Source organism: Falco punctatus, assembly GCF_963210335.1.
Source record: "Falco punctatus genome assembly, chromosome: 12".
In the NCBI taxonomy this organism is placed as follows: domain Eukaryota; kingdom Metazoa; phylum Chordata; class Aves; order Falconiformes; family Falconidae; genus Falco; species Falco punctatus.
Window position 1 is genome coordinate 31,373,431 of NC_137592.1, and position 27,167 is coordinate 31,400,597.

A 27,167-nucleotide genomic window follows, 5' to 3' on the forward strand; every position below is an offset into this window, starting at 1 on the left:
GTGTCACTCTGCCAGACGGATGGCAGCAGCACCTCATGCTCAGGTTTTGTTCACAGCTGCAAGTGGCACCGTATGGAAAAGCCACGTTGCGTGGGCTCAGCAGCCACGTCCCCAGTGCTGGCGGGACACCCAGTTTCAGGTGGAAGGGCTCACCTCACTGTATCTGTCCAAAGTGAGGTCTGAGCAAACAGCTTAGGTTCATGTTCTCAATTTCAGGCATATTTACTGAAAGCAACATAATCTTGTCAAAATGACATTTTTCTGACAGATTCCATAATGTTTACATCGCTATGTTGTATAGCTACTGTGGCAGGTAGCTACACATGCAGTCACTGAGGCAGCTATTAACTACAGATATTATGTCCTGAATTATGAAATTATTATTACTTTCTTTTGGATTTTGATTGATCACATTTATTATTGTGATTTATTTATTATTATAAGGTGATTATCCTTAATCAACCTCGTAAATACTGCTACACTGTTTTTGATGGGACCGCACATAGGAGGAAAAAAACTTGCCCTGCTGGCCAAGAAATATAGGAAATGAAAATAACAGATCTCTGAGTTTGATTTTGCAAATGCTTTTTTTTTTTTAGTGAAATCCCCCATGAAAAATCATGACAAGAAAGTTTCTGGCAATTTTAAGAAGGTATGTAAATAAACTTGTAAATGAAAAAAAACCTGAATTTAAAAGTCTGTGCTTCCCAGCTGCTCCAAGAAATGCAACACTCATGATTCTTACCCAGCAGATTATAGTAGACAGCCTTTCCTAGTACACAGTGGTTTTATTTAATGTCTGCCATCTAAAATGGTGTGTGGGGGGTAATTTTCCCTACAGATTTCAGATAGAATTTACATGCCAAAAAATAAATTAATAAATAAAAAAAAAATCGCAGCAATTCTTTGCAGAGTGTAGCAGGAAAGCAACGCTAACGCTGTGAAAACAAATAGCCTGAATAAAGGCTGAAATCTCAGTTCTGGTCATTTATGGTCTCCCTTCCCCTTCAATCCTGGGCAAGCTGCAGTTGCTCTCTGCAAAGCAGGAGTAATTATATTGACTTACTTTGCATGAGGAATGGGATAACAGTCAAGGGGCACCACGCTGCGCCACCAGGAATGTTTGTGGAAGCCGGCCGGAGCAGGAGGTGTGAGCAGACCTCTGCTTGCTCGTCCCTTCAACCAAGTGCTGGTGAGCAGAAAGTGCCCCCTTGGCTGCTGGTTTCTGAGCTTCACCTGGGTTTGTTGATGGGAGACCATGATCCATCCCTATGGATAGTAAAAGTAACAGGTGTTCAAATAGTTTACTAGCTAGGAAAGGCTGAGCAGGCTGCAGCTTATTAAAAAACCCTTTCCTCAAGGCTTTAACCACCAGCATCTGTTGAATGGTAAACACCAGACTAACCTGCTCGGAAAGAAATGATCCTGCAACAGGGAACCCAGCGCCAGACACTTGTGTTCTTGGGGAAAGAGTCTCCTTAGCAGCTGTATGGCTGCTAGCAAGGTGATGGCAATAACTCTTGTGATTTCAAATCAATTTATAGGATCTCACAAAAGCCCAGATATTTTAAGCCATTGAGTCAAACAGCTCGGTCTCCTGTATATATGTGGAGGGGGGGAATCTGGAAAAAGATGCGTTGTTTTAACATGACAAGCAGTTTATTTCAAAATTGCACCATTTTTTAGTTCTAGTTGTAAATCCTCCTAAGATTTACAAAACAAGACAGTTTAAATGACTCAGCTCACCCATTTTTATGTTACTACAAGGATAAACAACAGCATGCTGTGTTTTGGGGGGAATATATGTCATTGAAGCACACACAATTCAAAGATCATTGAATACATTTCACTTCCAGCTTCCAAAATCTCTGCCTATAAACAGAGGTCCAAGCATGCAAAATTTCAGCCTGCGTATGTTTGCCAAAATTGTAAGCACCTAAATAATAAGGGCTTTGTTGCGATAATGATGCAACACACACCTATCTGTGCTATAAACAGTAAGTAACCCGAGTTAGGACTGTTCATAAACTTCTCTCTTGTGTATAATACATATATATTCTCCTTGTGTATATATATGTACATTGACAAAATCAAGACAATTACAACCTCAGGCTGAAAATGGAAAGTGGAAAATGAACACTTTGGTTTAATGGACCTGGCTAATGACAACTGGTCATATGCAGACACATGATTTAGACCTACCCAAGCTGCAAGCCATGCGTTTCCCTTTGGTTTGCTGTCTGATGCTTACCAGTTGCTCCCGTGCAAGGAATCAACCGATCCTAGCCCATTTCCAGAAGCACTACGATGCCCACCACAGAGGTGGCAGTGCCAGCACCAAGGGCTCCATTTCAAAGCCTCCCAAGCTCCTCTGAAGCCCTTCTATGCTGCTTCATGCACACCTGCTATTTTTGTCCCCAATAGCCCCCAAAACACGTTATCTGTGCCTGGACTCCGCTCTGGGATTCCCAGCAGGTCCCTGGAGAGGCAAAACTGCATTCAGTGAGAGCATGGTGCAAGGCAGGCAGCCCCTCTGTTCTTTTCTCCTTGCCTTGGGTCCTGCAGCAGTCAGCCTTGCATGCTGCCTTCCCCCATCACACCCTCGTGCCTTGCCCTCTGGCTACACAAAGTCTCACAGTCACCGGACTGTGAAATAGCTCTTTTTTCATTTGTGACTCCTTGACGAGCTGCGATACAGGCGCAGAGGAGGCGGTGAGAGGCTGCGCCAGCGTTGGTGTGAGCTGTGCTTGCTCTCCTGGCCTTGCTGATGGAAATGTTCCCCAGCAGCAATGCAGAGGCAGAGAAGGAGCAGGCCATGGCCAGCCCCACTCCAACCTCAGAGTAACACGGGGACCCATGAAAGGAGAAAGCCGCGTGCACCCACCTGCCAGGCCCAGGAACAGGCATGCAGATGCTGCTGGGCGCAGCCAGCCTTTGGAGCTGCTCTGAATGCTGCTATCTGGAGGCAGGAGCCCCCAGGACCTGGCAAGGCTGTGGACAGTGCTCCACGTGTGGAATCAGCTCTCCTGCTCCCTCCCACCCCACCTACTTTGCCCACCCAGGCAGCTAAGGGCAGGGGTAGGGTCTCTCCCACTGCTGCTCACCTTGTGTTCTTCCCTTCCCTCGGGAGAGGGGATGCGCTGGCCATGTGCCCCAACGTGGTGGGCATTACTATTTTTACGCAGCATCTTAACCAAGAGAAAGATGCTGCCTCCAGGACTGGGGAGGTCGGGAAGGGTGCTGCTGCCCTCTCTCCAGCTCCCAGGCTGGGTTACAGGGCCAGGGGAGCATGGGCAGCTCCAGCCCCACATAAACAGTTACTCCCAGGAGGAGGATGCTGGCGTCCTGGGTGGGGGAGCGCAGCTGCCTGCAGCCAGCAGAAGACAGAATTAATGACCTTTTCTTGCCTAATTAGTTGAAGGTGTAGGCATCTGGTTTTGACAGACTAGAAAAAACTTGAAGCTTCTGTTCAGGATCTGATGGTGCACAGAGGCCTTATGTCTACAGGGATTTTAGTCTAGCACTTTTGATGAGCCCTACATTCACCCCCAATAAATATAGATCTTTGCTCTTGTAGAAACCATTCTAAAAGGAACTTTGAGGAAACCTTTGATAACACTTGCCTTGCTTAAAAACATCCCCTTTGCTTGACAGGGTGATATCAAGACTTCAAATTGGAGCTGGTGAAATGTACAGATCAAAAAGGATGAATTTATCTTAACAGTAATCTATATCTGCTATGTCAGACACTGTGCTGCAGTGTGTCCTGCTGCGTGCAGTATGCCACTTACAAAGCAATGATAAACCTTTCTAGATAGTGCCTAATGCAAAGTGTTTACCAGAATACAGATTGCTGTGAGGTATAGTTAAAAGTTGTTCAGAAATAAGAGATCAGGGAGGTTGACCATTTGTGAAGAGGTCAGCAATGCTTTTTTTGTTGGATTTTGGTTTTGTGCTTTTTTTCTTTTTTTTTTTTTCTTTTTTTTTTTTCCCAGCAGCATCTAAGTGCAGTAAAATATCAGAGTGAGAAAGAATTGCTATAGCAACAAAGTATGTTCTCCTAATGGAGGCTGTGTGTAACAGACAACTGCCACTAGAACTTTAAGGGGAAGGAATAAAATCCATCCACAAAAGCAGGAAAAGGAAAAGCATTAAAAATTAAGATTTTATTGTTCCATGATTTATGTTTACTTACTTCACATCTCCAGATGATCTATAGCACTTTCAGTACTTCCCTGTGCCTATTTACTACTTCACACAAAAATTTTCAGGAACCTGGAAAACTGAAAGAATGATCTATGAGTAGTAATATAATGATAAAGATTTGCATTCAACAGTACCATTAGCACTGCAATTATGAGAAATTATGAGATTATAGCAGCGCTGAGAGACCGCAGGTAGGACAGGAGTTAAGACTGACATGATGCCAGCACGTGGCAAGAGGCTGTCTTTCCTATCCAGATTCACAATGATAAAAAACAAAACAGAAAATGGGGGGCAAACTGCCCCAGAGAGATGAAGCGACAAGTTCAAGGTCACTCGGGAAGCCAGTGGAAACGCTGAGACCAGAATGTAGATCTCTGGTGCTCCTCTCATGACCCATCAGCTATTGAAGCTGCCCAGAAAGCTAAAGTTGATGTTCTTGTGCAGAATGATTGCCGCGTGCCTTAGGATGGGCTGTGTATACAGAGAAGCCAGTTTGTGTCAGAGTTCACCGCGATTGTTCAACTGTCCCAGATAACCACCGCACCCACGCTTCATTGCTGAGCCCTCACCGCCCTCCATCCTCACCGGGGCACTAGGAGCACCTTTCCCTTCCCCGCTTTCTTCTCTGCAGCACCAGCAGGGAAAAGGTGGGCTGCGGAACAGGGGGGAGCTTTTGCCTGCATGATCGTTGCACAGCCTGTCTGGAGCAAGAAGAGAGAGGAGACAGGCTAAGGGATCCAACTGCGAGTTACGGCTTGTTTTCTCCTCTGCTTCTGGCATGATGAAATTTCAAACACCTTGAAAGATGTCTTACACTGACGGAGCCAGCCCTTGCCCCGTGTGGTAACACTTTCTCATGCTGGCTCTACACCCGTCCTCTAAGTATTATCTAGGTTGAGAGAAATTCCTTCCTCTGCAGGTGAACAAACCAAAACACTGTGTTAAGGTCTGTGGCAAAGCAGGGGAAGAAGCAGCAAGTTCTGAAGAGCTGAGCCCCACCACCCTGGTTGAGTCCTTGGGTACTCGGGACCAGGGAGCAGCAGAAGTACGTACTGAAGCAGGAAAATTGAAAGGCACTTTTAAAAGATTCTCTCCCCACAGAGAAAATATTTTTCTGGCATATCTTCGCAATGAAGCTCGTTATATGTTGTCCTATTTATAACTCGCAAGCCTCCGTAACAAGCAAGCTCCTCAGAGGTAGAAAAGCGCGTGTGATTTTAATAGAGCTGTATATCACAGTTCGATGTTCCCACTCTGGCTATGATTTATAACAAAAGTGTAGCAGCATGGGTCAATCAGTGAGGGACATTCTGCAGCAAAGAAAATTGAGTAACTTATTTTCCTTATGTGTATAAAAGGCTTTTTCTTTTTTTTTAAAAAAAACTTAAAGAAAAAAACGTTTTAGGCTCACATCCTACTAGATGAAGCACATCTTCCTCATTTTACAATACAGTTTCTGCTGATCAGTTCCTCCTCTAACATTCTTAAACAAGGCATTTATCAGATAATACAAAAGTGAGAAAAAAGAAATATGACTGACTAAACCCACCACCAAGGTTACAAGTTATTTCAAACTTTTAGAATGAAACACTTTAGGTATTTACCATCTGGGAAACAAACAAATAAACAAAAAAATCCCAACACTGGAGTTTTCCATAGGCAGCAGAGGTCACCTTAGGTTAAAGTCATGCCAATGAGAATCAGCCCAGGCAGAGCAGACAGCAGCTCCTTGGGTGGGAAAGGGCAGAGGAGAGGAGGCAGATGTGCACTCTTCCCATGACTGCTCTCCTAAACCTAAGGCACAAACTACTGCTTTTTTTTTTTTTTTTTTTTTTTTTTTGTGATGGACTGAGAGGAAACCAGTGACCTTCTCATGTGGAAATCTCCAAGACAACTGAAACCCAGCAGGTAAACCTGTCTTCATGTACGCTGTGGTCAGTTTTACAGGCTGCAGCAAAACAGTGAGATACCCAAGTAATGGAGCCTGGGTTCTTCACCACGGAGGAGAGAGCAAGGTTTAGAAAACCAAGGGCTGTGATCTATTCACAGCACTGCCTTGTGATCAGACTCATGCTTTGTTTTCATCCTTCCCTGGTCCAATGAAACTTGTCTTGATTTCTCATCCGTGGTCCAGCTATTATCACCTCCTGCTCTCTTCTGGGTAGTCATCTTCTTAAAATGAGAATTGTGCCACTGGGTTGTTTCAAAGAGTTTTGGTAAATGCTGGTTCTGTGGGAGGAGCTTCCCCAGAGCCCTGCTGCAGGCACTGATGGGACTTGTGATGCTCTTCCAGCTTCCTGCTGGTCCCCAGCACCATCACTGTTTTGGGCATCATGGCGAAATGCCTGTTCCTCCTTAATAGGTCAAATGTGGCTAGGGAGCTCCAGTTTGGGGGCCAGACAAGCACACTATAGGTGGTCCAGCAACCACTTTTTTTGTGTTTAAGCTACTGCTCAACAAAAGGAGTTTTCAGTCTCTTGCTTGTGTTCATTTACCCTAAACTGATGAAACTAGCTTTGTTAAGAAACTGAGCACATGCTGTGTTTTCACTTGAAGACTTAGCAAGTTTCTAGCCAGCTGAGTTCCCAGTCCCAGAAGACCCAGCTTGCATAAATGGTTATAAATGAGATTACTTACATTCTAGGTAGGGAAAAAGAGGGGAAAGGGTGAGGGGCTTGGAGAGGTGAGGAAGGGACTCCACATGCCTTCCACCAGCTTTTTCCTGTTGCCATGGCCCACCAGACTGCTGGCTAGCTGCCACCAGGACCTGGGGAAGAGAGCAAGGGCTTTATTAGTATTCAGTAGTTCTTGTTACGTATTCCCCATTCCCAGAAGATGCTGATTGACCCTTGCCTCATCTTCCAGTGGAATATAGCTTATGTTCATCACATTCCAGCATATTCCCATTCCCAAATATTCATCGTTTTGATGTATCACTTATTCCCTCACTGATCAGTACACAGCTGGCTGAGCATGGGTTAATACAGCAGCTCTCTCCCACTGAAGAGCTTGCCTCACTGGGGAATATACTGATATAAAGTCCAGCTCTTTGAGGGGGGTGCCGTTCAGGTGGTGTAAAGGTGTTCAGACTTGCTAGGAAGAACTTTTGTTGTCCTAGTATGAACAAACATTAAACAAACTGCAGGGAATCCTCATGCTGTCATTGACAGAATTCCATCACAGGCACTGATGGGAATTACACCATTCCTTAGACTTTTCCTTACCTGCTCTACAAATCTACTGCAATGATTAGTGGTCAGTCAAGTTCTGCCATCTTTTTTTTCCTACTCAAAACCCGTTTTAATTGAAGAGTTATTATACACTGTGTTTGCTTTAACATGAAGGCATATGAGAAAAATGGAAACCAAAGACTGGTTCCTCAAACAAAGACGTTATAAAACAAAGTCATAAAAAAGTGTCTCTTTCATTTACTTTGTTTGCAGATGATCTCATTTGTATTGCAGGCACAGATTTACCCTGTTCAGATCAAATTTCTATGAATAGAAAAAAACCTGTAACTGTGATAAACACCCACAATTATAGCACTTGATTTTCTCTTCCATAATTTAGCACAGCTTCAGCCAGTAAACTATCTCTTCTCAGCAAAGGAAATTGTAAACCCTGAATTTCTGCACAACAGTTTGCAGGGTGTATGGTGTGCTTCTCTGACTCATTCATGCTGCCCAACGGTGCCTGAAGCAATGGTGCCAGTCATAGAACCATAGAATAGTTTGGGTTGGAAGGGACCTTTAAAGGTCATCTAGTCCAATCCCCCAGCAACGAGCAGGGACAGCTTCAGCTAGACCAGGTTGCTCAGAGCCCCGTCCAACCTTGACCTTGAATGTTTCCAGGGAAGGGGCACCTGCCACCTCTCTGGGCAACCTGTGCTAGTGTCTCACCACCCTCATCATAATAAATTTCTTCCTTACCTCTAGTCTAAAAATATCCTCTTTTATTTAAAGCCATTACCCGTTGTCCTATTGCAACAGGCCCTTGCTAAAAATTTGTCCCCGCCTTTCCTATAGGTCCCCTTTAAGTACTGGAAGGCTGCAGTAAGGTCTCCTCAGAGCCTTCTCTTCCCCAGGCTGAATAGCCCCAACTGTCTCAGCCTTTCTTCAAAGAGATGTTCCATCCCTCTGATCATTTTTGTGGCCTCCTCTGGACCCGCTCCGACAGGTCCGCGTCTTTCCTGTGCTGAGGGCTTCGGAGCAGAACACAGGACTGCAGGGGGGGGGGGTGTCTCAGGAGAGCAAAGTAACGGGGGGGAATCACCTCCCTCGACCTGCTGGTCACACTTTGTTTGATGCAGCCCAGGATACAGTTGACTTTCTGAGCTTCAGGTATATATTGTTGGCTCATGTCCAGCTTTTCATCCACCAGTACACCCAAGTCCTTCCCCTCAGGGCTGCTTTCAATCCTTTAATCCCCCAGCCTGTATTGATACTGGGGGTTGCCCTGTCCCGGGTGCAATGGCCCTGTTGAACCTCATAAGGTTCACATGGGCTTATTTCTCAAGCTTGTCCAGGTCCCTCTGGATGGCATCCCTTCCCTCAGGTGTGTCAGCTCACCACTCAGCTTGGGGTTGTCTCCAAATTCGCTGAGGATTTGCTCCATCCCACTGTGGATGCACTCCATCCCACTGTGTCATTGATGAAGATATTAAACAGTACTGGTCCCAATACCAACCCCCGAGGGACACCAATCTCCATCCACACATTGAACCATGGACCACTGCCCTCTGGATACAACCATCCAACCAATTCCTCATCCACCAAACAGTCCACCCATCAAATCCATCTCTCCAATTTACAGAGAAGGATGTTGTAAGGGATTGTGTGAAAGGCCTTACAGAAGTCTACATAGATAACATCCATAGCTCTTCCCTTCTCCACTGATGCAGTCGCTCCATCATAGAAGACCACTAGGTTGGCCAGGCAGGACTTGCCCTTGGTGAAGCCATGCTGGCTGTGTCCCATCACCTCCCTGTCCTCCCCGTGCCTTAGCAGGGCTTCTAGGAGGATCTATTCCATAATCTTCCCAGACACAGAGGTGAGGCTGACAGGTTGTTAGTTCTGAGGGTCCTCCCTTTCTACCCTGAGTCTTCTCCTCATCTGTTGCTACCAGTTTGCCAGTCTTGCTCATCAGGGGGTACACTTTCTTTGACCTTCTTTTCCTGGCTAACATACCTGTAGAAGCTCTTACCACTCTTTTCATGCCTTGCCAAGTTCAGCTCCATCTGTGCCTTGGTCTTCCGGACCCCATCCCTACCAACCGGGCAGCATCCCTATACTCCTCCCAGGATACCTCTCCCTGCTTCCATTGCCTGTGCACCTCCTTCCTGCCCTTCAGTCTCACCGGCAGTTCTCAGCTCATCCATGCTAGTCCCTTGCCTTCCTTTCCTGATTTCTTACACCTGGGGACTGAGAGCTCTTCCAATTTATGGAAACCATCTTTAAAGGTCTGCTAGCTCTCTTCTGCTCCCTGGTCCCTGAGGGCAGTTTCCCAGGGCCTCCTATTGACTAACTGCTTGAAGAGCTGGAATTTTGCTTTCCTAAAATTCAGGGTCCTGACTTTAGTTTTGCCTCATCCATATCCCTCAGGACTGCCAACTCCACCAGGGCATGATCACTGCAGCCCAGGCTGCCTCCAGTCTTGACACCACCAATTAGTTCACTTGCGCTGGTGACAAATAGGTCCAGTATCACCTCCCTTCTGGTAGAGCTGTCTATTACCTGGCTTAAGAAGTTATCCTCAGTCATTCCAGGAAGCTCCTGGATTGCCTCTAGCTTGCTGTGATACTTCTTCAGCAGATGCTGGGATGGTTGAAGCCCCCACAGCAGGGCACAAGCCTGCGAGCGCACTGTGATACCATGTGGTGATATGTGTTGTATTGCTGGGATGGAATGTGAAACACAACACTGCCTGCAGGTTGTTAGAGAACAGATTGTGAATCTTTTCTTACTGGTGAGCAAGTTACCTGAAGTCTGATACTGTTTCCCCCCCCCTTATTTATTCAGTAAATAAATAATAGACTGTACAAAGATATATAAAAAAACCAACAACCCCACAAAAAACAACGAAAACCCCAAACCCACAAAAAAACAAAACAAAACAAAAAAAAAATACACACAAAAAAACCTCCAAGCAAAATAAAACAAAAGAATCAACAACTAAAAAAAAACACCCAAAAGAAGTGTAGCAAAGACTTAAAGACGGCCAGGTATCATAAGTGGGACAAATATATAAAGCACCTACCTTTTGCCTCCTTGCTATTTCACATAGCTTTATGTTTCCAGATGAGAGACACTGGTAGAAGAGCAAACCTGCAGATACCCTTCTGAAAGCTTTTTCCTCCTCCCAGACTGCTCTGTTGAGGATGCGAGTAAGTGCTCGCTGCAGCAGCCCTGTTACAGTGTGCTCAGCACCAGCTCAGCTCCTGGTGGTGTCTAAGGGATGCGCTATGGGTAGGCAAAGAACCATCCTGCTTCTCCTGCAGAAGGAAGAGAAAGCACAGGAATCAAATGAAAAGAAACAGGTGGGAAGAGGCAGATCAGTGCACTCAGGAGTTTCTCTTTGGAGGGTAGAAAGGTCAGGACTGTGGTAGTAAGAAGTCCTCAAAAGGTAGAGGAAAAGAATAATCATAGTGATAGAGGGATGGACTGGGCAGAAGAAGCTGGAAAGAATGACATTTGAAAATAAGTGGGTGAGCAATGGTCACAGCAGCAGAAAGCAGAAACCATTTGCAACGAGCAAGCCCCATGAATATCGGCAGTCCAAAACACCTTTAACAGACTGACCATCCCCGCTTACTAATGCCATTCTTAAGTGTCATTTTCTAGCATTTCTCCAAAAACAGTGTGAACACCTAGGGAATGAAATCTAGGGTTTTCCTTTTTTTTTTTTTTTTTTTTTTACCTTTCATCTACATGATATAGTACCTAAAACTTCATAAAGATGAGGTGTAGATATGTGAGGTTGTATTATAATGGAATAAATGCACACGCTATAAAACGTGAAATGCCATTATAACAATTCTCATTTTCATGATAAGCCATACACTCAGATTCTGGCCCTTGTCATTTTGTTGTGGAGGAAAGTTGGCACATTTTAATTAAAATGCTGAAGCCAAATTTAGAATCCTGGTTGGGGCCACACTCCTATGAAAATTGTCTATGGTCACTTGGTACACAGTAGGATTCAATAGTTTTCCCTTTCTATGTGAAATTTGAATAAGTGAACTGAAATAATTATCATTTTTCATAATGATCAGGGATTTGAAATAATGAAAGGTGATCATGAATATTTTAATTGAAGAATAATAGTACATTAAAAATAGTCTTCAGATTTCTCTTATCCTTTGTTAAAAGATACCAATACTCTGACAATATTGTAATTTTTAGAAATGTGTGATAGATTAACATATTTGCTATTCACAAAATTCATTGATGCCTTTTTTCAAAAGTGCTTTATAAAGGATTCAGAAATCTTTTTAATCTTTGAAAATAACATTGTAGCTTGTGATTAAATATCTCCACAGCATAACTATAAAGATATGTATCTGCATCGTAAAATCAAAATCAGAACATAGCGCAAGATCAGTGCAAAGCTTTTCCTTAAATTGACAATGTCCATCGTTACTAATGCTTTACGCAATATCCTTCAGCTGACCAGAACACCTAAAACTGTGAAGTTCCTTACAGAATCACACAAAGAGTCCTTAGGAGTGGCACACTTCACAGCAGCCAGAATGATGCTGGAATCTACCTCGCACCCAAATTTTGTAGTTTCAGTTTCAATCCAAGGGCGCCTGTGCTCCTTTCATCAAAAACCTTGCAATTGTGACATTGCAAAAAGAGCGTGAAACCCAGAATAAAACGGGTTTGCCTCAGTGGAAGATCTAAATATCAGCTCCAAAGTTTACCTTCATGATGTCTGTTTCTGTTACATGTTTTAATATTCAAGGTGCCTAAGTATTAGAACAAAAATCTTAGTGATGCTCACCCAATGTCTAAAATTATGATCAATACACTTGAAAATGTTATCCAGAATATTATTCAGAAAAGTAGTATTTATAAACATATACTGCTTCAAAGATCTGCCATTATACTGCTGTGGACTAATATCCTGCAACAACTGCAGGAACCTCAAAGAGTTCCTGCTCTGTTTCAAAGCCTTTCGCTTTTGGCATTGCTTAACACTATGTAATCAGTTGTAGTACTTCAAAACCAAAACTAATACTCGAAAAAAATGGAAGGATACAGGGGTTGGCTTCATTCTTGAAATATTTTTTTTTCCAATGCTATACTAAGGAACCCTGTATTTCTGATCATTAATTATTATAGTCTAATTAGATCTTTATGTTTCTGCTCCCTAGTTATCTGAGAACATCCAAAGACATGCTCCCTTTTGACTATGAGATACAGAGAACAGACCAGAAAGCCTTGTCAGCAGAGCAGTTTCCACAATACTCTTGCTGATGACAGATGTATACCATTCAGGAGCCACGTACATGAATGTATATCCTCTATAGCATTTCTCTGACTGCCAGAGGTCCAGGCCTAATGAGTGCAAACCCCTTTAAATCCTAACTAATTGTATTTGCAGAGAACTGGGCGTGCTGATATACACCAGTTATAACTTTTAAAAATGCAACAGGCTTTCCACAAGTTACACTTCTTTCAAAACTTATCACTAGAGAAGGAATATTGGTCTCAGCAGGAGTTACATGCACCGTAACTGGGAGGTAAATACTGGTTTACCCTTAAATGCAACAGCCAGAGATTGCTGCAGCCCAGACCTAAAAGGAGGGACCGTGGCATCTCTTAGGTGAGCACACGCTGTGCATCAGCAACTCGCCCTGAGGGCAGCATGGTCCTTGGGTGAACGGCAGCACAGGCAGCACAGCCTGACCCTTGCTGCTGTATGAGTGGCCCCATGCTCATGCTGCTCCCTGTGCCTGCATCTTTTCACCCACAGTACCTGGATGCATGATGCTGGTGAACAAGTGCATGAGAGCAGCTAGCATCGTGCTCCCTGGAAGGCAAGAGGTAAAGTAAAGGTGTGAAGGGCACCGAGGTACTGGCACTGCTCCCTCCATGCTCTGCTCTCCCATACACTGACATCATGGAACAACAGAGAGAAGGTCTAAGTAATTGTTTCTTCAGTAAAATGACTTACTATCTGATGCTAAGTGGCAATGAGTGAATTTAATCTTGGTGTTGATTGCACAGTGCTGATAGAAGAGCCTGGCGTGCAATGTCCCTAAAAGCAGGTGACTTGCAGGCAAGCAGTATAATCATATGGCGAGGGGGCACCTGGGCTTTCTTTGGAAATGCAGAGGAGCTTTTTATCTGAAAGGAAAAACAGGCAACACAGAAAGGATTTTTGAGAATCAGCTTTCACCTTCCCACAATGACCAAAAGAACTTCTCCCAAAAGGATAATCATACCTAGACGCCTAGCTATCCAGAAAGGCACTTCTCCTTATCGCCTTCAGTGGAGTCCTTCTTTGCCCTGTTCCTCACCTCAATAAAGGAAACAGCTCAGCTTTTAATCAGTTTGCAAACATAAGGATTCATTTGAGAAGCTGGTGCTTGCGCTCATCTCCCTTTATTTGTACTTGCTGCCCCCTTCCCTTGCCTCCGTTCCCCTGCCCTTGCTCAGCATCCTCCACGATACAACCTTATCTTCGCAGAACAGACAAACAGCTCCCTCCAGATGCCGTGCCAATGCCACTGCTGCGGCAACAAACTGGCAAGTGGGGAAGGAATAAAGGTACAGCTGCTCAACGAAGAAGTAAATACTTCTTCCAGAGACTGAACACATCACCTTCACCACCCTAAGGTCAGAAAACAGCAAATTGTTTCTGAACTTCCCTCCATCTGGAAGTGCAATTATGCTAGTTAATCTTAAAATGCCTCTGGCAGCTGTCATCTCATTTTTTTATATTATCCTTAAAACTTTTATAATGGTAAGTACACATGCAGTGAGAAATAATAGCCCTTTGTGTAACAAGCAATACACACACTTTGTCCAATTCATTTTTACAGCGTTTTTGAGTTTTCTGAGGTTATTATCACAGAAGAGATTGAAAGCTGAGCCATCATACCACAGCTTAAATGTAGCAGTGAAATGTTCCTTCTTTTTCTCTCCCTCCCCCTCACGTTTTTTTGGTGTTTTTTTAAACCAAAGGTGTGCAGGATGCTAACGGTGACCAAAGTATATTATCCCTCAAGGAATCTAGCCTAATCCCAGCGCAGCATTTACTTCTCTGCTTTCAGGTCACAGCCCTTTCAGGCTTCAGCCAGCCCCCCAAACAGCAGTCACCCCCCTGCCACGGACTTCTGCTGATGCCACAGGTTAATTAACACAGGGAAGGAGTCAGACCCTGCATAAATAAGACCGTGTCTGCCGTTCAGTTTTGTTGCCAAGTAAGAGCAATGGGACTTAAAGCAAGGAGCCTGCAGACGAGACAGCTGGAAGCACTGGTAAGAGGAGCTTACTTTGAGACAGTGCATTGATGTGCTGACGTGGTTGTTCTCAACAATTTCTCCTTGGTTTAACTAGGAGCAGGCAGGGACAGACTGTGTAGTGCAGGAGAGAGGGAGCCTTGAGATCTTTGTCTTGGCACTGATCTCTGACTTGCTGTGAGATCCCAGCAGACGCCAGAGCTGTCACTGTGCTGCATTTTCCTGGAGGTGCCCAACCTGCCAACCTGTGGTGCTATAGCAAAAGTAAAAAAAAACAAAACCAAAAAAAAACACACAAAAAAACCCAAAATCTAAACACAAACCAGAAAAAGAAAACCAAATCCATCAAATTCACTGATAAACTGGTTTTAGTACCAACGTTGTCCAGTGTGTACCCCAGAGTTCAGGATGGGAAATGCTTGAGGCTAGCTCAACACAGGTCCGACCCCTCAGAACCCCTCCGCCTGGCCTCAAACAAAGAACGCTGAATCCAAAATGTGTCAAAGACATCAACTGTAAATCCAGGGAGTGCCTGATCATGCATAGCACTTTTCTCCTTTCATCCTTCTTTATTTTTTCTTCTTCTTCTTTTTTTTTTTTTAAACTTTTTTTACAATGTCTGATTGATGAAAAATATTGACAAAATCATGAGTGAATGACTGTCCCAGGTATGATCCTGGATTAACTCTCAGGATCTCTTGCCTTTTCTACAACCCGCCCTGGCACAGCGAAGGTTGTCCCTTACCTTCCTCAGCCCCAGCGTCCTCCCTTCCTGGTAAAACACGATCTGTTTCCAGAGAAAGATGTTATTTCACATTCAGCAAGTGTTGCTTAAAACAAAGGTCACCATTAATTCTGGGTGTGCTAGTGCACTGTACTTTTAATAGTTCTGTATCAACATTATATTTCAGAAGATAAGGCCATTATACTTATACCACCTAGGATTCTTAGCATGGAATTTAAAGCATTTTCATTATTTTCATTAGCCTGAGTAGCCCCTATATATTTTAATCAAATGCCCAAAGGGTTTCATCTTGGAGTTTTCAAGGCAGTTTTATGATTTTACTTTTAGCCTATATATATTATGTGAAATTTTAAATGTTGAGCCCCATCAGTATATTTGTTGCAGTGACTGAAAGAAATTAAACATATAGGGCCCTGCATAAGCGGTTGGAAGAAAAATTAAAGGTCAGATAACATTGGACAGCCAGAACCACCAAATGATTAAAGAGTGGTAGGTAGCTCAGCTCCAGACTGTGGCACGTGACTGCAGGCTGCTGCCTGAACAACAGAAATCCCTCTGCAAAGCACAAAGGAAAACAACTACTCATTGTATCTTAAGCTTAGGGTAATGTAGAATCTGCATATATACTCACTTGCACTTGACTGGCAGCCACAATACACTGTTTATCAGCTGGGAATTTCTGTCGTGATCTTAAAGCAGTGAAGCCATTTATAAGGTATTCTTTTTACTAGGTATGTTTTCATTGGAAAAAGTAGGTAACAGGAACAACTTGCAACAGAAATCACGCTTACTACTTCAAAACCCTTGAGACCCTGATTAGACCATTGCTCTGTCTGTACATAATGTCTTATTAAACCAAATTGATGGTGTCCACATAAAAAATAAAGCATTAAGGCTTTGTATTTGGAAAAAGCAAGGCTCTATGAACTCCATGATGTGCAAAACAGACACAAAAAAAAAAAAAAAACACACCACCCAAAACCAAAAAAAACCCTCTTATTTAACTAACAGAAGAACGAGTTAGAGATTAAAAATGAGGATGTTAAAGCAGACTAAAAATTGATTGGCCCAAAATTTTTACTCTAGTTATAAATTTTCTGAGTAGATTGCACTTGCTGGGCAGATGACTAATTACATGCTTCTCACTCTGGAGTCTTTAGGCCAAATGCTGCTCTCAGTTACCCAAATATAAACCTCAAGTAAATCTATTGATGTTACCGTAGAGTTATGCCAGCTTCACTGAGAGCAGAATATGATGCCTTGTTTACAAAATTAAGCTCTGAAAGGTACATCTGTGTGTGCATTTTGATTTGCCAATAAAATAATTTTATGGAGCTAAATTTATGCAAATACTTAGAATTTAAATCCAAAAGAGACCTCATAGACTTGTATTCATTAAAGATTATGCACCATTTTACAAGAAGGTACTCAAAAATACAATATGGAATACAATTAAATGGAATAAATTCACAGAGGTTTCATATTTTACTCCGTCTTTGTGCCCTGTGTGCATTGCTCCCCTAGGAGCAAAGAATATATATGCCCCAGTCGTCATATTGGACTACCTTACAAACATCAATAAATTTCTCCTCACAACAGATGAGGGAAGAAGAGAGACGGCATTGCCGCTACTCGCTAATCAAGCATGGAGTCAAGAGAAATCATGAGACTGGCCAAAGGCCAGACTGGGAGTGTGAGGCTCAGAGAGAGAAGTGCAGTCTGGCTCTAGCCCTTTAGTGGCACATGAGCCCTTCTTAGGAGATGTAACATCACGCAAGGATGGGGGGATCGGGAAAAGATGGTGATGCTACCTCCCAGATCAACACACACACACAAATTAAGTTGGAGTAACCATTGTCTTAAGCATGTAGGCATTCATTAACACCTTCAGGTGCACCAGTACCTGCGTGTACGTGGCTTCTCGTAGTTTGTTTCAAGTTGCTGACGGCAGAGCAATTTATAAAGGACCGCCACTTCTTCACCCTGCATGGAAAAATTCAACACTGCAGGTGATGTGTTTAGGGAGTGCATTCCAGAAAATAAAAATCACATCAGTCTTTCAATATGAGGATCACCTGCAGGCTTTCACACAATTTTTATGCTTAAAACAACCCTGTTTAAAAGAAACCTTAAGGGACCGCTGGAGATGAAGGAATTCATTTTTAAACTAGGCATTCAGAAAAAGTGGTGAAGGAAGAAACACAATTCATTTTTCTCAAAGAAACAAGACATCAGTTCCACAATGAATACATCTATAAATTATCATTTATTACCTTAAAAAAAAAAAAAAAAAAAAAAAGTATTTCTAGCTTGTCTTGGCAACCCTGTAGTAATTCTCCTGCAGGCTGTAGAACCACGTTCTTGCTAACGGCAGGAGCAGCTAGCCAGTTGTCAAGAAGCAAGCTTTGCTAACACGTTGGGATAGTGAAGGTAACATAAATTACCTATATTCCTGTGCTTGCTGGTGCTGCCAACAATCATGCTACTTAGCTCTGAAACATCTCTGCTTGGATTAAATTAAACAATAGCTGGGTAAAGTCTGCTGGAGTCTCACATAGTGGATGAGTTCCTACTGACTCACACCCAACTCTTACAGCTTCAACGCTGCTGGCCAGTGCAAGGAGATAATTGCCAAAATCATTTCAAATCAGCCAGTGGAGAGCCACTCCTGCATGCACTAGAGCAAACCTCAAATGAAGCACTACTAGCCAAATTGATTTTGATAGGGCAGGGAGCACAGCAGCAGTTGAGGCAGACTGCATGCGGTGGGCAAGCCAGAAATTCAACCAGAGCATCCTGCAGAGGCCAGCAACCGAAACAGCGGTACCCTGAGCGTGGCTCGCGGGGACAGCCAACCCCGTGCACAAAGCACCTTTCACCATGCTGGGGAAGGCACATCCACACTACTCTATCAGGTGACAGCTGATCCCATCATTTTAAAAGTTACCCATTTTTTCTGAGATATTTTGTCATCCTTCTTTCAGAAATATTGAGGCAGCCTAAAAAAAACCCACAGACTTGGACGTAGCTGCTGGTGGTGTAGTCAGTCACTGTCTCTTCGCTCTCAGCTTCCAACTAGCTTTGGAAATTGGCATTTGTGCACCTGAGGGATGCACGAGCTGATATGCTGTGTACTTTTTCAGATGGTTTCAGCTCCTCCTGCATTTAATAACAGAAACATTTTCAAGCTGCACTGTCCACAGAGCCCATCAATGTGAATCACGTAACTAACTCTTGAATTTTATGCACCAGACATCCGTATGACTAGGTGTCTGCTACACTGCCCAATATTTTTTGCTCATTTGAAATACGAGCTTTCATAGGGAGATGAATAATGCAATCTGAATTTTTCTAATATAGATAAATAGCAGCCAGACTGAAAGCTGTTCTTCATATACTAAATAACAAATGCAATCCTTCCAACGCCTCCTCACAATATTCCCCCAGTTCCCACCCAGCATCTTTCCTCATGACACCATTCTGCAGAACACAGCCAAGTGGAACACACATAAGGAAAGCCAGTATTTTGTCTTTGCCCGAGAAAAGATGAACCCAGCAGCTATGGATATAAAGAAAAGAACAAACAGATTCCTACTTAAACTGGAAGACGTATGGAAGCTACAATTTCATAGTTCACAGTTGTGCTCAGTGCAGTGGATCCCTGATCTCTCCATTTCTACCATGCAGATCATTCCCCCTACGAATCAGCACAGTGCCAACACTAACAACAAGTGGTGCTTCTGTAATGGCAGCCTGTTATCATTCCAGGGAAATTCTGCAGCAAGGCTTTTTGCATCAGGATGGGAAATGTAAAACCTGTAAGAACAACAACATATAGAACAACCCCCCAAAAAACCCAACCCAGGGAACTGTAGCTCTCCTTCAAAAGGGAGTAAAAACCCTTCCCAATTCCGAACACGACAGGATTTTTCATTTTCAAATTACTATGCAAGAAGTAATTAAGTCCTTTTTACAGAATGCTTTTGAAAAAAAATTATTTAAGTTCTCAATCCTGTTTCTCAGATGAGGAATCACACAGCGCATTCAGGCAAAAAGAGGTTTTCAGGCTCCAGTTCAGTGCTTCTCCCTCGGCACAGCACTGTCTTTACAGAGAATTGATCAGCTGAAAACAAATGGGATGCAATACTCTCGATATTTATACAGTACAAGAGGTGAAACCCCCTGATCCTTAGACTGTGAAACTTGCTTTGTACAGACGCCCCACAGCAGAAGATACTTTTTGCCACGTGGCTGCACCGTGAGACAGCCAGCCGTGTGTTTGAGGGAAGCGGTTTGTATGGATATCATGCTCCCAGGTGCTTCACAGTCTTTGTACAGCTGACACCCCCCAGCCGCAGCACGGCGAGCTCCTTTCATTGACTTGCGGTGGCTGCACCTGCGCAGCCTCCCGTGCTGTTGTGTTTGGAGTCAGCTAGATGGTGCTTATGGGGTGGCACGTGCGGAGTTGGTGCTGGGATTTCTCCCTGGACCTCTTCCCCTGCCTCCAGCATCACACACAACCCAAGTGAGTTGTCACAAGTGAAAAACCAGGACCAGGAGGAAGGAGATGAAGGAGGCGGGTGAGAGCCAGCTGCACCTCAGCTGCTGTCAGAGCACAGATCCTTCCGCAGCCGTGCAAGGGTGCAAAGTACGAAGCTGGGGCTGGTTTTGTTGTTCACCAGCCAGCTCGTTCACCCCTCCCTTGCACCCTGGACAGGGCACAGTACTGACAGCTTAGGAAGGAACCATGGTGTTGGAGAGACCTGACAATTTGTAAGCGGTTTTTCCTCTGACAAGTAACAACCCTAGCTGTAAGCTTCATCACTGTCCAATGGATCATGTCTTTATGGATGTTTGAAGTTGGAATTAATTAGTAGCTTTTAGCAGTCTGTGAAGTTGCCTAGTTTTGTTGGATTAATTGCATGCTGCGAACAGTACCGTGTAAAGACACATTATGCTAACTCCCAGTAAATAAGAAAAACTGGAAGTGCTCAGAGACAGTAGGCAAAGATCGGTTTTGGTGTGGACATACTGCTCAGGGATCCATGGATTGGCAGAATACTTATAAATTCTTAAATCTGAAGATTCCACTTAGTCCCATGGGCTTCAAGTTTGTATGAAAATTTCATTTCAAAATGACAAGTCCATATATGCACAGGAATGGTTTTCTAAATAAAACCCTAGATCATTTTTTATTCATCTTATGTCTAAAATGCCCAGAGGCATAGCTCCATAAAAATTTTAAACTTTAAACAAAAGCTTCTTTTGAGTTGCAGGAAAACAAAACATTCAGAAAGCAACAGTTTATATTATTTATTGTGATGTTTACTTAGCAAGGGAGGCTGATGAGTTAATTCTCAGTGGAACTGCTGGTTTACTTCAGGAACAGAAGCCCAATTAATTAAGGATTGTTTCCTGTCCATTTCACTGTACTACAGACCAGACTGAGAGTACCCACTATAGCCCTATACAAGAAATAAATAATAATATACTTAGACCAGTTACTGCTGTCCTGATGCCCTGTAATTCTCACCGAGGAAACACTTCTAAGACTTTGATGTGAACACAATAAAAGCCAGAATGCCCCTGGAAAGCAAGCGAGCAGGAAAAGCACAGGAGAGGCACCATCCACAGTCCAGATCAAAGACAACAGCCAAATGAAGAGACAGGTTTAGAAAGAGGACAAGAGTGGAAATAAATGCATTTGTATTGGAAAAATCAACAGGCAGATAACTGATTACATGCCTGTAACTGGGAAATATTTACTCTGTAGAGCACAAAACCGAAGTACGTTCAGGATACACACTGTGGTCAGACTTCAAGCCCCAGATACATCGCACAAGTTCATTATGAGCAGAAAACAAGCTCTGGAAATCTCCTTACCTGACTGCTTTGCTCAGTGTGCTGCACAGCTGGGAAGCACCTGGGTGCGGGTTTTCCCTCTAGATATGCTTGGCCATCCTGGGGACCAGCTGGAGCCCCACGCTGCGGCGTTCAGACCTTCGTGGCTTCACTGTCGACAGCCTTTGCTGATAAAGCATCAAAGTAATTAGTTCTGTTGGCCAGGCTTTTGTAAGGTCGTAACAAGACAGGGTAAAGTTTTGGCTCAGTTTGCAGGGAAGCTGCGCTGAAAGATCATGGCAGACAGACAGGTGTATTGGGCTCAGTCAGGGAAATACAACAATCGTTACACGTATAGCCAGAATACTCCATTTAGAAATTCAGAAAGATCAGCATTTCTTTGGTACAACCATGTTTATTCATAAACCGTACACAAAATCGTGTTGCCTGAAAGACAAAGATGGAAGCAAGTTGTCTGACTATGATTTTCAGACCTGCTTCTATCGAGCCCAACGCCTGGAGGTCCAAATGTTCTCGCCACCCTCTCTCAGCCTGCTGCCCCTCTCAGCTTCCCGACTGCTTTCTGCCCCTGGAGCCCACACAGCGGTATCAAGCCTGTGACCTTGCTTTGGCGTTTGTACTAAGTCACTAAAATCACCACTGGGCCATGAAGATTTAATTTTTGGTTGCCAGGCTAACTACGAATTGCTGTCTTGTACCGCAGCTCCTCTTTCAGCCCTGCCTACCCCACCTCACGCTTTCTTTTCACCTAGCCTACAGAAATGACAGAAAGCACAGAAGTTCAGCCACGTTCACAACTCATGGTGTCCATCGATATCACGTGGAACAGCAATAACATGAAAAATCAAACATCTTTACTCAGACTGTAGTGCCCCCCCTCAAGTGCTGCACTCTGTGCAGTTTTGGGTGCCTCAAAAGAAGGAGGACATCAGTTATCAGAGTGTGTCCTGAGGAGGGCAACCAAGATGGCTCTTAGCCATTTGATTTAGCGTTAGGCAGTCCTGCGAGGAGCAGGGAGCTGCACTCGAGGACCCTTACAGGACCCTTCCAACTGGAGATATTCTATGGCTGGGCAAGTGACTTGAGCTGAGTCCCTATATAAAGCTGCCAGTTATGCAAGAAATAATGCATAAAGGTATCACCTTTAAAAAGATCTCCAATGACCTGTATTATCTAAAGGAGAAAGTGGAATGCTGTCCTGTAACGGCAAGGAGAAAAGGAAGCTGGGAACAGGGCTTGGTATGTCTGTAGCCAACACACACCCAGAGCAGGAGGAGGACAGCTGGGCTGAGCAATCAGTCCACTGACCCTCCAGGAGAGCATCCTCCAAGGCCTGAGGTCAGGCTCCTCCAGAGGAGCAGGTGCGTTAGCAAAGCTGCTAGCCCTCCGTGGCCAGCAGTCCTCCCGGGCAGGGCTGCAGGGAGCGGGGCTGGCAGCAACCGCCTCTTTTGAAAGCCTGTAGAAAGGTGGAAGAGAAGGGGAGGGGAAAAAAAGACCCAGCTACAATTCCTGGAGCCTTTGACTTCTGCCATTAACCCCAGCCTCTTTGAGCTCCTACTCAGCAGGAGGACACGGTTAAGCACAGAAAATGCCCTTTTCATTTCTTATGCTGGTTCCATTTCAGGTTTGCTTAGGCAGAGAGCCATGAGGATAGACTTGACTTGGTAAGGCCATTCTTTGGCCTCAGGAACAAAAGGACTCAAGGAAGCGATCAAATCCAGTAAAAAAAGCATTTTAAATGCTCACTAATTATTTCAAATGAGATATTATGTGAAAATAATTATTCCAGATCTGAGAGCATGTGTACTAAATGTGAACATGAACATTTCAGCCTGGAGAAGCGAAGGCTGAAGGAGCTAGTTGCTGCCTTCAGCTGCCTTGAGGGGGTTGTAGATAAGAGACCTGGACTTCTCAGTATCTGAGCCTGAAAGGTTGAGAGGTAATGACTGCATGGCAGCAAAGACAGTTGTAAGTGGGTGCAGAGAAACAAAATTCTTCACCACGAAGCTGGTCGCCCACTGGAGCAAGTGCCCTAAGAGGCTGAGGGATATCTGTTCTTGGAGACTTTCAAGATGCTTAACTTCTAGTCTAATGCAGGACCCGTAAGTCCAACAAAAACTGAGTTGGAGTTGAGACCATTCATGGAGGAAGGCTGTAGACATGTGGCCTGTTTCTGCTGCTGCTGAGATATTTTCCCCCTATCCTTCCTTGCCGTTGCTCACCACACTTCAGGGTGCCTTGCATGCATCAGCGTAACCGCCAACACAGCCACACCTCAACCCAGCCACCCCAGTCAAATGCTGTGCATCCTTTAGCCTGTCCTGAGTTTTAGTGTATGCTGAAAGAGTAAAAGTTGAGCAAAGTACATTTCTAACGCCCTGGTTAAGAGGGCATCGTATGGCTGAACTCCAGGACATAAACACAGGTCTAGGAGCAGCTAGATTCAGAGAGACAAATATTGCAGCAGTTTATATTTTGTTGTTGTTCTTTCCAACTAGCAATAAATAAAACCCCCAAAAGGTATCATTTTGGAGAGACACAGCAGGAGCTTACTTCACTGAAGGCAAAACAGGAACCTTACCTGCTGACATGCAATTTTTTAACTCCCTCCACCCCCCCCACCCCGTGCACTAGCTGCACAGAGGGACCACAGCATCCCTATGAAAATGCCCTGATATGCAGGTGTCCTCACATGGAACGGGATCCAGGGATAAGTATCCTGCAGAAGCAGGACAGGAGACCCATGCAGTGTGCACCAGCACATTGAAGCCCGCTCAGTGAGCCCCGGCAGCAGTGGCCCACCTGCAACGTGGTCCAAAGCCAGGGCAGCTAGGTAAAGGACAGCACCATCCCATCAATCCAGCTCATTCTTCAGTGGATGCCAACAAAATCACAAGGATAAAGTCCAGGTCAGGAACGCATGTAAAAAGGAGAGGAGGGAAAAATGAAAAAAGTCAGCTTCTGCCAGTATAAATTCATATTCAACATTATTATTAGCTGGTTAACTACTTTAATAAACAATGTAAATAAATACAATGATCAAAACCATTGATAAATTCAGTGCATAAACAGCTATTACACAAGGTCACTTAATAATTAATTTTGCTCAGTTTCAGAGTAAATTCCAACAGGAAAAAATAACAAAAGTCTGCAAAAAGCCCAAAACCCAGAACACCACCATGTGTGCTGTGAACTGCTGTTCCTGTGGAGTGTATAAAGCTTTGGAACACGATATACAGCAGACAGCATTTTATGAGGTTTTTCATACTTTTGTTTTATTTAACACATGTTCCTGTCCAACTGAATCTTTTTCAAAGCAAGCCTCAAGTTTTTGTGAGAGAAAAAACCCTCAGGGTAGCAGAAGAGGACACGGTGAGGGTGGAGCAGGGCAGTTGGTGGGTGCAGGATGCAGGGTAGCCAGGCTGCACCGCGGCTGCTGGGCGTTTGTGCCTGCTGAGACTGGGCATGGAACGGGGACTCCAAACCCAGGGTGCAGGAAACCCTCCTGTGCTCCATCAGACCCAGCTGCACTTCATCCATCCATGGGCAAACCCGGTATTTTCACACGAGAGCTTGCTCACCTCACTCGTGACGCCACTGGCTCAGCCTCAACAATTATTTTTTCTTTTCCAATTTGTACAATTGTCCGTGTGCTGGAAAATAAGGTAAGGACACGATTAAGGAAAGTCTTGCTGTGTTCTTTATTAAACCTCACCAAAACCACACCTTTTTTTCCTCACAGCAAACCACGTTACACTCAGTTAGTCATGCTCCATGAAAAAAGATGGAAATTTTCAGTTGCTTGAAAATCATTTCAACATTTCCAACAGTATCTTCTGAGTGCAAAAGAGCTGCACAGCATCACATGAATTATGTGATAGTGTGCTCTATCCAACGGTGCTCATTCGGAACAAGCATAGATTGCAGCACAAAGACAAGGCAAAATAAATAAGAAATGAAAGGAAAAAAATAGTACTAGTGTGAGGCTTTGGGGGTTTTTTGGGATTTTTTTAGTTGTTTTTTTTTTTTTAGGGTTTTTTTTTCACGCTTCACAGTTCAATTTAGGTACAGTGGTTATTGATTTAGTTTCACAGCCCAGGCCCACGCTGATAAAAGACAGCACAGTATAATATACACGTAACAAGGGAAATAATGGAAAAATAGGAAAGTGGTTTTCTTTAACTTCTTTCATTTTGTTACTACATCGCTGCCCACATTGATCCTTTTTATTTATTAACAAATACTAAATTAGATTTTTTAAGAGGAAGGAAAAGAATAATTAATTTTGAAATTTTAATACTGTGGATGGCTGAAAAGTTTCACAAGAAACTCTGCAAGAAAATTAACTTTCGAACTAAGCTTTTCTCTTAGAAATGTTTGCTTTCCACAGAAGGTTGATCTGTTTTTCAACTGGAAAATATAAAGGTACAGACATAAAAGAAAAAAACCCAACCAAACAACTAAGCCTAAACAAAAAAATATTTTTTACATTTATTATAACAGCTCATAAAAGTTATGTTTTTTTCCTTTTCCATCTATGCCCCTGCAGTGAGCTTCCCAGTTGAATACTACATCCCACTGTACATGGGAGTCCCTGGCAGCTCCCTGGGCTGCAAGAGCCCCAAGCAGGGTCGTGCCATCCCGAGTGAAAATAAGGAAATATGCATTCAGAACAAGAACAGTAAGGTACTATGGAAAAAAAAAATAAAATTGATTGAAACAACTGATTTTCAAGCTCAAATTTTGCTTAATTCTGTTTTTTTTCTTTGTTCCCCCTAAATAAAAGGGATCGATGGCAAAAAAACAAAGCGCTTTCTCACTGTAACAGGATTCTTGAGCCTGAGTCAGCCCTGGTCCTGTTACTGCTTCTGTGATGGTGTGAAGCCCTGTGCTGCAGGGGCAGAGATGGGATCAGCACCTAGAAAAGATGTGCAAACTGGAAGCCTGCCAGAGAGCAGTCCCCCAGCCAAGCTGTCACAGGCCAGCGGTTTCCCAATGTTTACCCATCCCCTCGGCAGCGGCTGCCGCGGTATCTCTTTCCAGGAGGAAGATGAAACACTGAGGCAGGGGAAGCATTATGGCAGCAGGATTGCCTTCCTGGCACCTACACTGACAGCTGGCTTTGGCTCCCATCCCGAAGGCTTACATCAACATCAGTTCCCAGGTTTTGAAAGATGTGCTCTTTCAAGCATAGGTGCAAAAAAAAAGAAGAAAAAAAAAACCAACCCAACCCAATTCCCCCCCCCCCCCCCCCCCCCCTTTTTAAAAAGCCCTGCCGTGCCTCACCGTAGAAAATCCTACAATCTACCAAGTGTAATTTAGGGTGTGTTCCATGTTTTGCAGTTTGATTTAAATTGCCCATAAACCCTCCCCCCAGAAGAGGGGACAAATAGTCCCAGTGCATTTTATACAAACCACTTCAAGCACGATTTGGAAACCATCACAACTCTGACGCTCAGTGTAAACACCACCACATTTTTGAAGTTTTTCCATCCAAATCCAGTAGTACAGCATGAACTTGCCTCAAATAATAACAACACAGAGCAGCTCCCCCAGGGTGTAGATCATACATGTAATCACCACAGTCTCTGCCTATTCAAGTTAACACTTCTTAACAACAGATGTAATCTTCAGTGAAACCAAGCTTTGACAAATTGCTGTTAATATGAATCATGCTTAACTTGTCGAAGTATCTCTTCTAAAGAGCTTATGTTTTCCCTAGAGGTATTTAAATTAGGAATTCTTAACTACTAATTGAATATGAATTTGGATAACTGAGCAGGTCATCTTTGCTTCTGAAATGGATGCTGAAGGACTTTACTGTCCAGACTGAGTTGAACGTGACTTACTCTGTATAAAAATTTCACGCTATGGTAAAGGTTTGAG

The 27,167-nt window shown here is 43.8% G+C and overlaps 1 long non-coding RNA gene across 2 annotated transcripts in view; it reads right to left on the minus strand.

Annotated features, from left to right (window-relative positions):
• Positions 1–456: 456 nt before the first annotated feature.
• The window catches only part of LOC308071919, a 41,123-nt gene continuing 14,412 nt past the window's right edge, over positions 457–27,167 (minus strand). Inside the window, exons 2-4 of one of the 2 annotated variants that reach the window (XR_013931385.1) lie at positions 24,863–24,934; positions 23,974–24,150; positions 457–21,448 (exon numbers count right to left, since the gene is read on the minus strand). This is a non-coding gene — a long non-coding RNA (uncharacterized lncRNA). Of the gene's footprint in view, positions 21,449–23,973; positions 24,151–24,862; positions 26,497–27,167 lie in introns of those variants that run through there. The other variant, XR_013931386.1, reaches the window with a different exon arrangement.